At 36.7% G+C, this 18,028-nt stretch overlaps 1 protein-coding gene across 1 annotated transcript in view; it reads left to right on the forward strand.

Moving 5' to 3' along the window:
* LOC122790839 (lipocalin-like) overlaps positions 1 to 4,656 on the forward strand; it is a 117,431-nt gene extending 112,775 nt beyond the window's left edge. Inside the window, exon 8 of the mRNA XM_044058478.1 lies at positions 4,425 to 4,656. The gene's annotated coding sequence lies outside the window, so the exon portion shown is untranslated. The remainder of the gene's footprint in view (positions 1 to 4,424) is intronic.
* The last annotated feature ends 13,372 nt before the right edge of the window (positions 4,657 to 18,028 follow it).

Here is an 18,028-nt window from a genome sequence, read left to right on the forward strand (position 1 = left end):
TAAGACTTCAAACTCAACATTCAGTATTATTTCAAAATCATGTAGTAGTTTACATGTCATTCTAATACCATCAAGTTTTTTTGGTTCTTATTAAAGATGTTCCAGTACCTTTATCTGAAGTTTAGATTAGGTACTTTGTTCAGGTTTCCCATTATTTTATATTCTTTCTAAACCATTTAGCAACATTTAATTAGGTCTATATATCTTGTATTATTCGTGTCATAAAGATAGCTTAATATTAATATACTTCTGAATAAATATTTCCATCTGTATACAAGTATGGATGATACTATAAAAACAGAGCTATAATAATTGCTCATTAAAACAAATAAATGGCTGACTTTCTGGGTTTGCATGAACCAAACATCTAATAACTGTCTGTAACAGAAAAGGGGGCTATATTCCTGGTATTGGTAGAATCCATTACATTACAGATATAAATGGTTTAATGATGAAGTGCTGCATAGAGATTGACAAAAAGTTGTAACCATATAAAGAGCTGTAATGTGTAATGAACAGGAGTTTAAACCTCAGAGGTTTATATACATATTAAATTATTTAAGACACTTTTCTTTTATACCATCACTAGTCCGTGCCACTTCATCTTGCCAGTACTTCAGTAGCAGGCAAGTTTCAGTGTGACAAGTATATCTATATAGGTGATAAACAAGTTTCTTTTTAATGGAAAAGTGTCTGAGTCACAATGCAGTTCGTGTTTCAGTGGCTGCTAATAAATACTTAACCAGAATACAGCAGCTGTGCTTCTAATTTTGAAAACAATCAGACTATATCTGAAGACTGCTGCAGTTGATAGTAAGATTTGCATCAAAAATGGCACCTTAAGATTCAGTTCGCTACTCTCTAGGAACTGATGTTCATGATATCCTTACTGATATTTGTATAATGACTTTTATATGAAATAAAAGTCTAAGTCAAATATTGGTCAAAGTGAATCAGAAAAAGGGTTGGGACTTGAAACATCAGGTTAAGAAAAATGTTAAAGTATAGTCATAACTAGTTTATGTAGTGCCCCAATTCAGTGACTCAGTTTAATTATATCAAACTTGATACATATGTGACAAACAGCCTGCTATAGCTATTTCACCATATAAGAAATGTTGTAAGCCTGACTGTAAAGGCATCTACATTAATTTCTGAATGCTGGTACAGAGATCTGTAATTATCAAAACACATGTAGTGGTGTAGCAATGTTTTATTGGATGTTAACAGTGTTTCTGCTGCACTTGTGTTATAGTATCTTCTTTAGTATTCAGACCGATCAACTGTCTCTGCGTTGGGAGAATTTACCTATTTTTATATCTGGTTTACCCATGCATATAATATACCCAAGAAAGGCTGCTTGTCATTAAACATTTTTATTTCACTTAATGCTATTTTGTTCCAGTAATATGTGACAGGTGCTCATTTTGTATTTCTGCTTACAAAAGGACAAGTTGGTAGGGGCGCAACGGAAAAGCACCTCATTTAGCAGATTTTTTAGATTTAATAATGTGTACAGGATGGCTGAAATGTAAAATTTCTTATTTGATGTGCCAGGTAGTTTGAATAACTGAATTCGTGTTTTAACGAGCATTTTACATGCGCTTATGGTTAGCAGTACTGAAATTATAAAAAAGCAAGTGTACTTCACAGTTTGTCTCTCTGCATTATGAGGTTGTGATTACATACTTTTACGAGACGACATACGCATGGGAAAGAATGGTCGCAGAATGAGTTTAACGTTCCTGGTGTAGATAATGCTTTAAAATTCATGTAAACAGCTTGAGGAACAGGCGGGAAGGAAAATATGATTTTTCTACTTCTTGAGTAAGGTAATGTTCATGCAATTATAATGTACTGCTCGCAGTTATATAATTTGTAAATTTAACTGCTCCTATTGTCAACTACAAAATGCTGCAAAGCACAACACAAACTGAAAGTTTGATTAATCGCTCCTGCAAGTGCTCTGCTTTAGTTTAAAAAATTCCAATACTTGTAATTAAACATCTAGTTTAAGGGGGCATGTAATAATACATTTTAAACATTATAATAGCCTTGTTAGTTCATATTATCATGAAGTAATCTAACATTTACAAGGCAATGAAACAGTCTCTATAACTTGATAATCAGGAATGTTCATTAATAAAGCAACATTTACTAGCTGTTTCTATAAATAATCCAATTAATTTAGAGCATCCAGAACTGAACATTTAGTTTAAGACTACAGCCAATAAAAAAGTTCAAATACTTTTTGCAACCCATTTAATCTATCATATCAAGGACTTATCAAGCATTTGCATGTCAGTGGATGCTCATATAAGGACATTTCTATTTGTTATTGCTTTATAGGTTAACTATATGGAAATCATTATATATTTATAAGTTTACCAGATGAATCTGAAAGTAATTCATAAATGACTGTAGTAAAGAAATTGTTCTATTTTAATAATTCTAATAATAAATGAATAACTGTAAAGGGGTACATGTTTCATGTTGGTTTGAAGACAAGAAAACACTTTTTTTCAAACATTTACATTGTGTAAAATATTTATTTGTCCTTTAGTTTTTTTTCTTCTTTTGTTCAACAGTCTTTTCCAGTTGTTGGGTGCTGCATTTCTTTTGGGTGTACTGTTTGACCATTCCATAGATTCTTCTTGTGTTAAGACATTATTAGAAAGATACTTTATTGCTGAGTCCACTGTTTCAAAGAGTTTTATTCCCTCTGGTAGGAAGATTCTCAGCCTTGCTGGAAACAGATGATGACTTTTCAGTTGCTTCTTTTTTAGAACTTTTATTACTGGTAGGAATTATTTTCTTTTGGAAACTACTTCAACAGAATAGTCATCATCAAATCTGATTAAAGCATCATTATACTTGATGGGTGCATTTGCCCAGGCATTTCTTAAGATAAGGTCTTTGTCCTGTGTAGAGAAAAGTTTCACATTTATGGATCTCAGCTTATTTTTGACTGAAGTTTTTCCAAAAGCTGTAAATGACCTATGTGCCATATGAAAGGGCTTCAGGTAATTTCACTATGCTTGGTATTCCAGGTGGTGAGAAAGTTTATTATGTTATCTCCTTCTGCTTTTTCTGGTAAACCATATATTCAGATGTTTTTCTTCTTGTTCTGTTTTCCATATCAAGCTTTTCTAATAAGTATGTATTTTGTTGTAACAAAAAATTCTGCCTGTTCTTCTTCTGTTAGAAGTCTAGAGTCAATGTCATTTAATGACTGTTCTAGAAGTGAAATTTGCCATTTCTGCTGAATAAACATTTCATGAAGTTGTTTAATTTGTTGAGAGCACTTTTCTTTAAAAGTATCCATTTTATCCATCTTATCTTAATTGTAAGTTCCTGTATATTTGAAATAAGATAATGTAGTTAATTTTTGATGCAAGAGTCCTGAGTTGAGTTCTTGAGATGACTCATGATGTATAGCTGAATGCGATGTCTTTCCAGTGGTTAATTTGGCAGGAATTATCCAAATATAAACAATAAAATTTCTTCTGTAGATGATCCAAAGTATTAAGAATTAGTTAATAGTAGAAATTTCCTCAAATTGTTCCTTATTTCATAAAATTCCTGTCAGGAATAGTAATGAGGTAAGAAAGCTGAGAGAAAGTGCTGCTAAATTATTGCCATCTTGGCCACACCCCTGAATTTTTTTTAATCGTCTGAAGAAGCAGTTTTGTTGCACTGTGAAAGTGCTTACCATTTGAATAAACTTTTGCCTTGACAGTTGTGGTAGCCTGGAGTTTATTCTTCTTGTATTTTAGAACAGTACTGACATAGTACCTAATATTTAAGACATTCTGTACATGAACCTTCAGAAATCTCAAGCTGTCATCTGGAGGCATTCCAATCTTTGCTTGGTTAGTGTGTTAGTGCCCCATCCCCAACAGCAATTCCAGTTATTAATTAGGTGAATTGCTGTTTGTTTACAGTTGTTCTGCTGTATCCTAAAAAAAAGAGAGTAAAATAAAACTGTTGTGGGCTGCTGTTCTTAGTTTCATTAATGGGTCAGTATTTAAAGGGCCCATCTGTGTGTGGCCATAAACTAAGAAGATTCTGATATCCTAATTTGCCATGAATCTGCTAATTAGACTATAATTTGTCCATCATTGTATTTAGTTGTGCGTGCACTGGCTAATTGCCAGACTAGTGTGGTGCTCATAGACAGAAGTGAAAACTTATTTTCTGCTGCAATATACCAAGATATTTTGTATTTTGTTTCATTTTTACTTGTTTTCAGTTACGTAATTCAATCAATTACTTTTATTTTTTGCTTAATTATCTTCTTGCACTGTTATTTTAATCTAATGCGGAGGAGGAGTTACGATAATTGTGTTCATGGTTATACACATATTTGGTTGTGTGAGAGGGAATTTTGTAAAGTTTAACAAACACTTTTTTCTCACTTGCAGAGACAAACTTTGATGATCTGCCGAATGAATGGCCCACCTCCACACTTGTTATGAAGATAAAGGCACTGACTGCATATTGAATTGCTGAAAAAGCATCAAAGCAAAGAATGCAACAGAATGTCTGATATTTCCATGTGCCACATGTCAATGTACATTGTTATTCTTTATTGTGAATTCCCTGACATGATGTTCTGATCAGTACAGTGCAATAAAATGTTTCTTTCCAAATGTGTACACTTGCATTACATTTCCTTTTGCATTCACGGATTTGGGATTATGAATTTGTAAAAATAAAAAAATAGACCAAGAGCAGAAAGTTCAGCAAATATTTAATGAAAATACAATAAAATAATCAACTACTAAGAGCTTATGCCTGTATACAAATCAGGCTTCATCAGAGTCGTAAGAACACCATTAAAAACTACTTTAAATACATACTGTCAATCTACTACAGCCAATCAAAACTGACAAATAATGAAATAAACAATTGAGATTTCTGAAGGTTCATGCACAGAATGTCTTAAATATTAGGTACGATGTCAGTACTGTTCTAATCTACATAAAAAGCTATCAGACTATATTTAAAGTCCTAACAATACACAGAAGCGATGACAAATAATTATGCCAATTATACATGTATTAAACATAATATAAATGTTACAATGTTTAAAAATTACTTGTTAAACAGATTTTAATAATACTTGATATAAAATACATGTGAAACAACATTTAAATCATACTTACTCTAATTTTTAAAGTGCTATTAAAATAAAAATAATACTAATCACTAAAGGTGGGTCTGCAACCACAAAAATCATTGAGAGATAAAAAGACAGTCCGACCACCAAGGCTGTAAGCATAAAAAACATTAAAAAATTGTATAAGCAAAAAACTTTAATGAGCAATAAAACCATTATCATTAAAGGTTTTTGCTTATATACAGTTTTTGAACTTTTTTATGCTTACAGCCTTGGTGGTCGGACTGTCTTTTCCTCTCTCTCTAATTTTTAGTGCGACAACAAAACAAGAATCATTAATACCTGGTTTGTTGATAGCATCCAGTCTTTCAAAGTCATCATTAACATATACCCTAAAAATAAAAACGTCTTAAAGTTCACACAATCCCTAGAATGTGTTAAAGAGTTGGTCAACTTTTTGTTTTTAACATCATTAACATGTTCACCAATCCAATCTTTTAACCTTACCATTTTATCTATATAAAATACATTGCATGATATGCAAAAAGCAAGATACACCACAAATATGGTGTTCCAATTACATTTCCCAGGGCAACCAATAAATCTGTCATAATTATAAACTGTTGCATAGGGGCTATCACTGATATATTTATAAAATTTATATCCATCACACTTGGTGTGGAGTCTGCATGTCCTCCCTGCGGTCAAGTGGCCTCCAAAAGACATGCGTGAATGGGTGTGCCTTCGCTGAAGATTGGGCATTGGGCTAGCAACTCGGCACCATAAAAATCTACTGCCAATCATTAGTGGACTGGAGTTACGCTGTGGTAATCCCTAACCAGGAAAAGCTGAAAAGAAACATATCCACCACACTTGGTCATCTGTGACCTAACAGTGTTAACGTTAGTTCTTGTACTGTACTCTAGCCATCCCTTTGTGTGTCTGCCCCTACTAAAAAACAACATGTGGGTTCGTGCCCAATTTGTTTTCAACATCAAGTGGAAAGGCGATTTTCCAAACCATTCTTAATATCTTAATAACATCAGCATCATTACTGGATGGCAAGAACATAGCTCCAATTTTGTCATCCTTAGATGTACTGACTTAAAATGGGTGTTCATCCCACCCTGTGGGTTTGAAATTGGAGCAAATCTGGTCTGTCCTATTCTCTGAACACCAATTTTAATATTGTTCAACAACCTAAACGGGTAACCTCTCTGAAGGAACATATCTATAAGGTGACCCAATTCTGACAAAAAAACATTATCCTCTGTAATTAATCTTGACAGTCACACTATTTGTCCCTTCACAATACCCATTTTCTTTAAAAAAGGGTGACAACTGTTAAAATTCAAGGAGGAGTTAGAAAACTTTAAATCTAGTCCAACGGCTTTTTATTAATTCATTGATTTCATGTTTATTTAATTTTAAGTTCATTTGGCTGTAGTTGATCGACAGTATGTATTTAAAGTAGTTTTTAATGGCATTCTTGTGACTCTGATGAAGCCCGATTTGTAAACAGGTGAAAGCACTTAGTCATTGATTATATTATTGTATTTCCTTTAAATATCAGCTGAACATTCTTCTATTTCACCATTATTTTTTTTTTATTTTTATGTGTTGTTGGTAATTGAGTTGCTTTATTCAGTTAAGAATTTGCTCTTACTTTACTTAACTAGTTTTTAGGAAACACTTTTGTTCTTGTAGCTCCGTATTTCAGTTTCACATGCCACTGTAATTCCTACATATTTGTTGTTTCTGTATGCTGTACAAGTGAGAACAGCAGATTAACAGTTGTTAACCCAGTAAATAATTTTAAAATCAGAAGAAATACTCCATGTCAGAATTTGCTGCTTAATATATGTACTACCCATCTTATCAAGCATGGGCTTGTGTCTTAAATGTAGTAGGTTGTCGGCAGATGCTATAGTCCTTCCTATTGCTTTGCCAACTGAAAATGATTTTTACATTACTTTTACTGTTTTGAATCAGTTTAAAGTGCTATATCAAGAAATAATTTAATTAACATTGCACATAAGGAACTATTTTACTTGAAAAAGAAGCATTTGTGCCTTGCACCGATCCCAGGGCTGGCCTTAGGTAAAAACTGAAGCCCTAGAGTGGCTCCATGGCACCCCCCCCCCCCACTGCCCATCTCACCCTGACCTACTCATAGTATCCCTTTCCTTCATATTTATTATTTTTTATTTTACATTTATTGACCGGGATAGTCTAACTGTATATATCCATTTTCAGTAGAGGCCCAGGGAGAAAAGCTCCAAACATAAATAGTGACAGTGTTAAACATATATAGAAAGGCATGTAAAATCACAAAGTGAAAGCATTGGTAAAAAAAAAATATAATATTCAGGTTATAAACTCTGAAAATATCACTCTAAAAATTATACTAAAAAAATTATTAAAGTAAAAAAGATTATACTAAATACAATAGTGGGTAAGAGTAAAACCCAATTAAGAGAGAAAGGCCTTTATGTTTTATAGAATTACTAAGTACCTAGATTAGGGGGCATAGGATAGAGGAGTAGGGAAAGGAGTAAGAAAAGGACAGGGGAAAGGATAGAGGAGTAGGGAAAGGAGTAAGAGAAGGAAGGGGGAAAGGATAGAGGAGTACGGAAAGGAGTAAGAGAAGGACGGGGGAAGGATAAGAGTAGGGAAAGGAGTAAGCGAAGAAAGGGGAAAGGATAGAGGAGTAGGGAAAGGAGTAAGAGAAGGAAGGGGGAAAGGATAGGAGAGTAGGGAAAGGAGTAAGAGAAGGAAGGGGAAAGGATAGAGGAGCAGGGAAAGGAGTAAGAGAAGGAAGGGGGAAAGGATAGAGGAGTAGGGAAAGGAGTAAGAGAAGGATGGGGGAAAGGATAGAGGAGTAGGGAAAGGAGTAAGAGAAGGAAGGGGAAGTTATCAGTCTGGTTTAGCACATGGACAAAGCCAATGAGTTTTAAGATGTTCTTTGAGGCGTTTTTTAAACAGAGAAGTAGAAGCTGAGATTGATAGTTCAGAAGGAAGTTGATTCCAGTTTTTACCTGCTGTGTTAGAGAAAAGTGAGCCACCAGCTTTGTTGTTGGATTTAATTGTGGAAACTAGAAGCTTGTTAGAGCGTAGCGTAGCAAGATTTTTATATGGTGTAATCAGAATAGAGAGGACAGGGGTGTTGTTAGGGTGGTATAGGATCTTTTCAGTGATAAGTAATTGTTGACAGAGTATATGGTTTTCCAGTTCTAGCCATCCAAGTTGTTTGAGGTTGAGGCAGTGGTGAGTTTTGAACGGGGAGCATGTAATGAATCTAGCTATGCTATTATAACAGGTGACAAGTTTGGAGAGGTTATTTTTTGATAGGTTAGTATATATAGCAGAGGCATAGAAAAGGGTAGAAATGAGGTGGGTTTGTGCAATAGATTTCCTGGCTGAAGGGGTAAGGAAGGATTTAATTCTATAGAAGGTACAGAGTTTTTTGTTAATGGACTTTATGGTGGTGTTGATGGGGTCATCGAAGTTGAGACGATTATCAATTGTAACACCTAGTAGGTGGGTTGTAGAGTCTGGGGTTATGTTGGTAGGATTGTTAGAGGTTAAAGAGAAGGATGGAGTAGGTGGATTTATGAGTGGGGGTAAAAAGTAGTAGTTTTGTTTTTTTGGGATTTAAGAGGAGACAGTGTTGCATAAACCAGTTTTCAACATTATGAAGAACAGTTTGGGTGAGGGACTAGAGAGTGTCTATGTTCTTGGCTGAACAAATTAAGGTGGAATCATCTGCATATTGAATGCAGGTGGCTTGAGGAATATTTGTGTAGATCGTTAATAAATAAGGAAAAAAGAAGGGGACCTAAGATAGAACCTTGGGGTACCCCAATATTTACAGGAAGTAGTGAATACAGATTGTTATCCCAAAGGACTGCTTGCTGTCTATTATCCAGATAAGACCTAAACCATTGTAATGCTTGTGGTTCAAGGGAAAGCATCTTTAGTTTGTCTAAGAGTAAGTTATGGTTAACCATATCAAAGGCTTTTGACAGGTCAATAAATAGTGCAGAGGAAAAGGAGTTATTGTTGTGATTTTTATTTATAGAGTCTGTGAAGAATAGTAGGGCAGTTGTAGTGCTACGGAATGGTCTGAAGCCATGTTGGCAATTGGCTAGTTGGTTATTTTGTAGTAGGTAGTTAAGTAGTTGTTTGTGAATATATGTTTCCATAATCTTAGCTATTGGGGAGAGTAAGGCAATAGGTCGAAAGTTAGACAGCTCAACAGAAGACCCTCCTTTATGTAGAGGGATGATGTGGGATACTTTCCATATGGATGGAATTTTGTCTTCTGAGATGGTTCTGTTAATAAGGATAGAGATGGGATAGTATATAGCTTTTGTGGCAATTTGTAGGTATTCAGATGGGAGATGGTCAGCAGAAGGGGTACAATGTTTCAGTTTTTGAAGTAGCTTACAGATGAGAGAAGTAGGTACAGGTTGTATGTGAAAGGTAGGTGATGTAGTCTTGGAGGACTTTAGTGGAGAAGCAGTAAAGGGAGGTAAAGAATTGGCTAGGGTATGAATGGCTTCTGTAAAGTAAGTGTTAAATTTCTCACAGTTTTGCTTACATTTCAGTTTTCCTACAGTTATTAATTCATTCAACACATTCAATCTAATCATGACTGCAGTCTGTTAACTGTGGAGGAAACAACTGCATTAAGCTATGGGATGTTTAGATGCAGAGGTGCATTTAGAGGTTTTTTTTTTTTCAAACAGCCTTTTCATTCAGTGACTGCCTGAACAAAAAACACGAGCAAAGAAATAAATTTAGCCTTACCTTTTAACATTTTTTTTTCCTGCATGCTTTCAGAACATCCTAAAAGAACAAGACTACATGTAATAACTGCAGTGGAAATAACTTTATTAAGCTAGGGACTTGGGTCATAGTCCACCTGAAGCCATCATGTTTCTAGATGCTTTGAGATGCACCTTTGAGTTTAAAACAACCTTTTCATCCATCAATGGCATGAATGAAGGCCATGATTAAGGAAAGAAACTCAGTCTTACTTCTTTAGCCTGATTTTTTTCCTGCATCCTTTCAACATACCCTAACAGGCCAAAACTATTCTGTAATAACTGAATTAATTCATGGATCTGAGAGTTGGTAGGCAACCAGAACCTGTGGGATAATAGATGCTCTCTGGTCATGTTTAGAATTTTTTCCCAACTTTTTGATCCAATGATGGCCAAAAGAAGAAATAAGCTGTATCCAAGTTTTCAAGCTGAAAGCTGACCAAACACCAGTTCATAATAAATAGGGAAGACAAATGCTTTTGAGAATACATACATCATATCTAGGAATAATACCAGTCTGCTTACTCCCTGCTTCAAAAGAGGCCATTGCTTTTCTATGTATCCTCCTTGCATGTTAAATTGGGATTAAAATAAAGGCACAAATGCCCACAGTCATATTTCAAACTCTTGCTGTCATGTTTATATACAGACTGCCTCCTCACCTCCTACCTTCAAAACACAACCACCTCCTAGGTACCCTCCAATCTCAGACTCGGGCAAAACAGCAAAAACAAATCAAAATACATATTTGTTGTCAGACATACAAACAGTATGCTTATTTACTTTTCCCAAAAAGATAGCCACCTGTATATGCATAAAAGTTTTTGATTACTATACTATTACTATAATGTTTCCAACTTGTTCCCTGTAGAGACAGAACAGTGATCCTGCACAAACTATAGTGACCCTTGGTACACCCTGCTGAGCACTGTAAGAAAAGTTAAAGAAATAATGATAACACTGTCCCTAGCCCATCATAATATATTGTGATCTCTGAAGTGTAGGAGGAAGGTTACAAAAATGATGACAATGTCACTGTCCTCCCCGTACAAGTACAGCAAACTACTGTGTACATCCATCTGCATGGCTGGTTTTAGACTAGGTGGAGTTCAGAGAGATGGCTAACCCATATCAAAATCCAGTTATCAAGCTTTTTGAGTGTTTTGAAGATCTAGATATACTGCACTGCATTTATCATTTTTTTTTTCCTGAGAAATGACTGTGAAACCAAGCAAATGACAACAAGGTCAGTCACTTTCATCCAGACAGCCCCCCCACTAAGTAGTTATGACCATTTTATGCACAATTCAGACACCCGATTGTGAAAAACGAGTGTGGCAGTGTAATGTATTTCACCTTCGTACCAAGCAGTTGCTACACATTAATATATTTCACATTGCTTCACATAATCACATTAGTTTTGCCAAGCCAAAATAATAAGCAAACATCAGGCAGCTAGTTATTTTCTTCCAAAAAGGACAGTTGCAGCAATTATACCTGCTCTGTCTGTGCATATCAGGTGTCCAGTTAAGTAGTCCATCTTACTTCTCATAAAAGCACACTAAGCCTTCATAGGCAGATGGTGACTGTTTAAACTGAAAAAGATAAGAAGGTCAGTTACTTTCATCTAGCCAATCCCAGCCCCACCTAGCAGTTACAGGCACAATATCCTAAGGCTAAGTAATATTATTTCATCTCCATAGTTCACATAAATAAGTTGCCACACACTGAAGTATGCCAATCCAAGTTGCTCCACATAAATCACAAAGATAGAAAAATATTGTCCAAATTATCCGGTTGACCATTGCCAGCATTACTGTAAAAAATGAGTAATAGCACTTACCTCATCATTCATATTTATTCCCCTCATCCCAACACAAATCAAAAGGCCAGAAATATTGTCCAAAATATCTGGTCAATTACTGCCATCCTTCAAATAACAAAATAAGACTTTTCTTGTTGTGCCATTCCCCTCATCTTGGATGCCCACATAAACCACAAAGCCAGAAACATTGTCAAACATTTCTAGCTGATTGTTGCCATTAACAATGCAATTACAGCATAGAAAATCTTACTGGCACTGCTCATCATTCCTCTCCATTGTAGAGAAAGACCCTGCCTGACTTTAACCTCCATCTGTTTACAAGTCCTTTAGGTGATTTTGTATCTATATTTGTACATTGTGTGTTCCCTGACCTTGCAATGTTAAAGCTAATGTAACTTGACTTGAATAACATTGCTTAAAAAAAAAATAAAAACAAGCAGGGAAAGAGCACCCCTGGAAGAACAGCACTCTACCCAATGCAGAAGGCTGGCTCTGACTGATCCACACCGATACATCTTTGACTACATCAATGAACCTTTCACAAATTTCTTTAGAGTCAGTAATGCTTGGTCCAAATACAAAAATAACTTCACTTTACAGGACTTTCAGGCAGTGCTTAAGTTTAAGTCCTACAGACCGGATACCCTACTGGTGTAAAGTTCTAGAAATTATCTACATCAATGCAGTTGAAGGGAAGGATTAGAAAGTGTGATTTTTATGGTATCTTTCCTAAACTCTACTTACATCATTTGCTATCACGACTTTGTAATACGCTTTAAAATAAACTTCTCTAGGGTGCTGAATCAGTTTGCTTACTCTCTTAAGAATGCCTACTTACCAAACTGAAAAAATACTGTATTTTGCATCTCATTTCAGTATCAGGTAACTAACTTTAAACTTTAACAGATTAGTTGTTAGCAATCATGGTTCCCTACACTGAAATTACATGAAATAATTATGAGTCGACAACAGTTACCACATCAGTGGGCTCACACTGTGAAATGAGGAGGATGCCTGAAATGTGATATGGATATATCTAACATTTTTACTTGCATGGCTGTAAAAATGATGCCCGTTTCAAAATAGCACCTTGGTACAGAGGAATCTGACAATGACCTATACCTCCTGTAATCTGATAATCTGGACATTTGAGACCGAGCAGTTTATGGCAGCTCATCTATCATCTGGAGGGGGGTAATCTGACCCATTACACTGTCAGCATCTACAGAAGGTAGGTATATTACAGAAATATGAGCCTGGGACATGCTAATAGCTATTTTAATTTGTGTGTTTGCAGTAGATGTCATTACGTGAATACAGGAGTATGTGCTTAAAACATAGGAGAAGGCACAGCAGGTCTGTGTGAATGCTAGGCCAGGAAATAGTAGACATTACTCATGGTTGCCTGGATGACAGTCATAATCTGAGGAGCACTTACCCTGGTGATGGAGACCAACTGGACTGATTCACAGAGGCAGGGATGGATGGATTGTCAGCAGGGAGGGTGGGACAAAAAATGTACAAAAACATGATTACTGTATCACTTAATTGGACTACTTCCTAACAAAAGTGCTCAACTAAAAGATACAGTTATTATTTAGTTAGTTCTGCATACACAACACATGCTGATTTGCAATTATAACTCCTGAGAGACTTGCTTGGCTACAAACATCTGCATTAGAAGCTGAAGCTAAGTGAAACTTGCAATAGTGCATTAAATATTCTAAGTACAAACTTGCAGTTTTAAAAGTACTGTATTTTCATTTTTTCTGTTTCCTAATTGTGTGTCTGAACAGTGTCCTCTGTGTCTCTCTGCAATTAGATTCCCACCCTCCCTGCCTGCTCTTGTGTTGGTATTAGTGTTGCTGGCTCTGGAATTGCATTAGTTCTGGCTTAAGCACTTGGGCTTCATGCCAGTTATTCTACATTAAGAAGGTTTGTGGTCTGCACACTTATGGGAGGAGAGACTGGATTCTGCCCCTTCTGAGCTGGGAATATCTGGTCACAGGCTTATTGTGCCTGCTTAATTGAACTGTTTCTTTCTGAAATTGGTGCAGCTTGTTGCTGTAGCATAGACCATATTCAGGCCTGCTGAATCTAGCTTTGTTTGTATAACTTGAGCACTGATCCAGGCCATCTTTTTAGAAGAAGGTTCCCCTGCACCCTAGTAAGCAGGGGTGTGCAGTTACAACTTGTCTGATTGAAGACTGCTGGAACAGGGCTCAGTTTTGAGCTTTTTTTCTGGTTAATTGGGTAACTTGTTTAAATCAGTTTGTTCATTTTCTATTGTTTTGTGAGTGTGTGTATATATATATATATATATATATATATATATATATATATATATATATATATATATATTTATTTTTTTATTTTACATTTATTTTATTTTACATTTGTTGACCGGGCTAGTCTGGCTGGATACATGTCCATTTTCAGCAGAGGCCCGAGGAGAAAAGCTCCACTAAATACTAAGTACATTACATAAACAAATCATTACTTTAAAAAATAGCAAAAATTGGAGTTATATCAACCGAAGGACTGAATGATCATTTCAAAAGAGAAACAAGTTTCCAATATGCAGTTCGTTGCAAGATAACAAATTGTACATAAAATGTATATACTTAAATCTATACAGTGAAAGGAAGAGAAATGAGAAAGGTAGAGATGAAAAGAGTGAAGAAGAAATAGCGTATGAGGAAAAGGTTAGTCAGGTGTACTGCAGGAACAAAGCCAATGATTTTGGTAGTACAGTTTAATTTTCTGTTTGAATTGTGGCAGGGATGTTGTCAGAGTTATGTCACTAGGTAAAAGATTCCAACTTCTACCTATTGTGTTAGTGAAAAGAGAACCACCTGTTGTGTTGTTTACCTTTATTGATTTTGTCATGAGTTTATTACAGGAGCAAAGTGAGTTAAGGTTGTTGTAAGGGATTAGAAGTTGAGAGAGTATTGGGGTGTTGTCAGGAAGGTGTAATATGTTGTGAGCTATAGTGAGTTGAGGAATTGCTTTGGAGAGCTCTGTTGGTTTTGCAGATTTTTATTTAGAGCCTCCGAGTATGTTTTCATGTATTTATGTGTGTTTTTTTCCAGTGCTAGCATATATATAGTCTATATATATATATATATATACACACACACACATATATATATATATATATATATATATATATATATATAAAAATATAAAATTGTACTTTATTCATTGGCTTTTACTGTATTTGTGTTTCTTCCTACCTTATTACTAGTGCCATTGACTACAACTCTGATCTGCGATATATAACAAGTATTCCTTTTCTGTGCATTTAAAGTGTTTGAGTGTATCTGCGTTATTTTCTAATATATATATATATATATATATATATATATATATGCTTGTCTCCCGCTTTTCAAAGATAGTATAGTCCAATTTTCAGGTTGTGTTACAAATCTCAGTGTTTGTCCATACCTTACTTGGATAGAAGGAAGTTCTCTGTTTACCTGTGAGAGAGGGGAGCTTTGAGCAGCCTCTGTCTGTCCCTGGAGGAGTGGTTTCAGCCCAGAGATTAGTAGTTTATTGGCCATTTTGGGCTAATTTCTCTCTCATTTTCCTGCTATAAATACCATATTTTCCCGGTTTTGCGTACCGGGTAGCTAGGGTAAAACTATTCCCAGCTCCACAAAGTCCCCTCTTCAATTTTTCCCTTGGAACTAGACAAACTTTCAACTTAAACATTCAAGCCACTCATTTCTCAGCCTGGCACTTACTCAAAATTTATAGCAAGCACTTATAAACCCTAGCACTAGACCCTCCTGTACTGTATAGAAGGACAAGGCTCTCTATTCGACCTTCCCAGCCATCCAGTAAAACAGTTCACTGTACCTATCCAGGCATGTCCAAAGGGAAGTTTCAGGTGTACCCTCCAGTCCAACTGGTGAATCTGGGCATTTTGAGGCAATGTTACAACTGCCTCATGTACACAGACAACCCCGTCCTCCTACCAGAAAACACTAATACATGCGAGAGATGCAATTATACAGCCAAACAGGAGGCTAAGCTCTCTCAACCCAACACTGGATCAGACATTCAAGAGGAGAAGGTAAATACTTGCATCACACCACCAGTCTCACATAAACCCATTAAAGCAGCACTGGAAAAAAACACACAAATACATGAAAACATACTCGGAGGCTCTAAATAAAAATCTGCAAAACCAACAGAGATCTCCAAAGCAAACATCTAAGCAAACTCCACCCCCCAACACAAACCATGAAACACATACTTCACAAAACCAGTGTGCCATGCAATCACAGCCCTTAAGGCAAAATAACATACCCAACATACTAGTAATAGGTGACTCTATAGTCAGGCACACTGATGTCCTACTCACTAGGCTGAATAAGGAGAAGGTTACTGTTAGCTGCCTGTTGGGTGCCAGGATCAGCCACATAACATAAGCACTCAGGTCACTACAGAACAAGTACAAATATTACTCTATCATTGTCCATGTTGGTGTGAATGACCTGAGCCGCACCTCTCTGGACTACATGAAAAGAGACATGGAAGAGCTCTCTGATCACATAGCCCAGGCCGGTATGACCCTGACCCTGAGTAGCATTCTGCCCTCACCAAGAATGATACCATGGTATTAAGAAAAAAATCTCAATTTCAACAATTGGCTAAGTTTCTGGTGTCTTTCAAAGGGGATCCAGTGTCTGTCTGCCTGGGATGACATGCTCGACAAGCCACTCTGCTTCGCTAGAGACGGCTTGCACGTGTCACCCTTAGGCTTTCGAATACTGGCCAAGGCTCTTGCCACCCCCATAGTGCCTTTTTAGGCAAGACAAACCTACCACCGTAAATAGCACAAATAACAAAAAACTGAGGGTAGTGCTACTCAATGCCAGAAGTCAGAACCTCAAAATGCATGCACTCCTCAGTATGGAGAAAATAGATATATGTGCAGTAACAGAAACCTGGTTTAAGGCTCCAGAGAGCACCCCAGCACTACCAGGCTACAACTCATACCATACATTTCGGCCATAGAACCCAAACTGAAATACAAAAGGCGGGGGCGTATCCATATTCATCAAGGATACCCACACCCCTCCAGGTTAGTGGCACAGCACAATGCTTCAGAGATCATTCACATGCTACTAACAATGGGAAAAACTACAATTCAAATTGTAGCTTGCTACAGATCACCCACCATGTCCCAGGACCCCCATTCCGCATTCCTGGAAACACTGGGAAACAAAGGTCCTACCAAACACTCTAATATTGGGTGATTTCAATTATCCAAACATTAACTGGGAGAATTACTCAAGTACTATCTCCCTTGCCCAACATTCCTAGAATTTATAAACTCAAACACCCTGGCTCAACTGGTCAACACTCCCACCAGAGGTGACAACATATTGGACCTGGTCAATACCAACATGGGCGACCGGTGTTCCACACTGGAGGCCAACCCCTCGCTGGTTAGATCTGACCATAAATAAATCACTTTGGATATCCACATTCCGCCCCCACCTCCGGACAAGAAAACCAACATGAAAAACTTTTCAAAAGCAAACTTCACGTTATTTAAGACCAAAGTGGAAAGTTTCAAAGCCCCCATGCTGAAGGATAACACTGTCCAAGCTGCAAAATTCTTTACTAATGCATTCTACGGGCACCTACAAGAATGCATGGATCATGCCATCCCAAGCAAAACCAAGACTTACTCCTACAAGAAAAGGAAACCAGTCTGGTGTGCCTCTGCCATAAACAAACTATACAATAGGAGTAGGAAACTAGTACAGAAGACAGTAAAATTCCAAGAAGGGCAGACATCCCTGATCAGTATCAGCACAAAACTACGATTCCTTATAAAATCATCCAAGGCGAGCTTTGAAAGAAAAATTGCCAAGGACTCCAAAGATAACCACAAGGCATTCTTTAGCTATGTCACGAATCTAAGTGGCAATGCTCAGATCTGCTCGGAGTTCGTGCAGAATGGCAGAAAATACACTGAACCGACCAATATCGCCAACATCCTGGCAGACAAGTTCAGCACAAACTTCACCCCCTTGTCACCACCAAGAGGGCCCATAGCCATACCAGAAGAATGTAGAGTCCCTGAAATCACAGACACTCAGGTTAAAACAGCCCTCTCCAAAGCCAAAAATACAGTATCAATGGGACCGGATGGTGTCCCAGGCTGCATCCTACATGAGCTCAAAGACGAACTAACCCCTCACCTAAATATGCTGTTCAAACTCAGCCTCGCCA

This window comes from Protopterus annectens, chromosome 16.part0, assembly GCF_019279795.1.
Source record: "Protopterus annectens isolate FY-2018-M chromosome 16.part0, PAN1.0, whole genome shotgun sequence".
Taxonomy (NCBI): Eukaryota; Metazoa; Chordata; order Ceratodontiformes; family Protopteridae; genus Protopterus; species Protopterus annectens.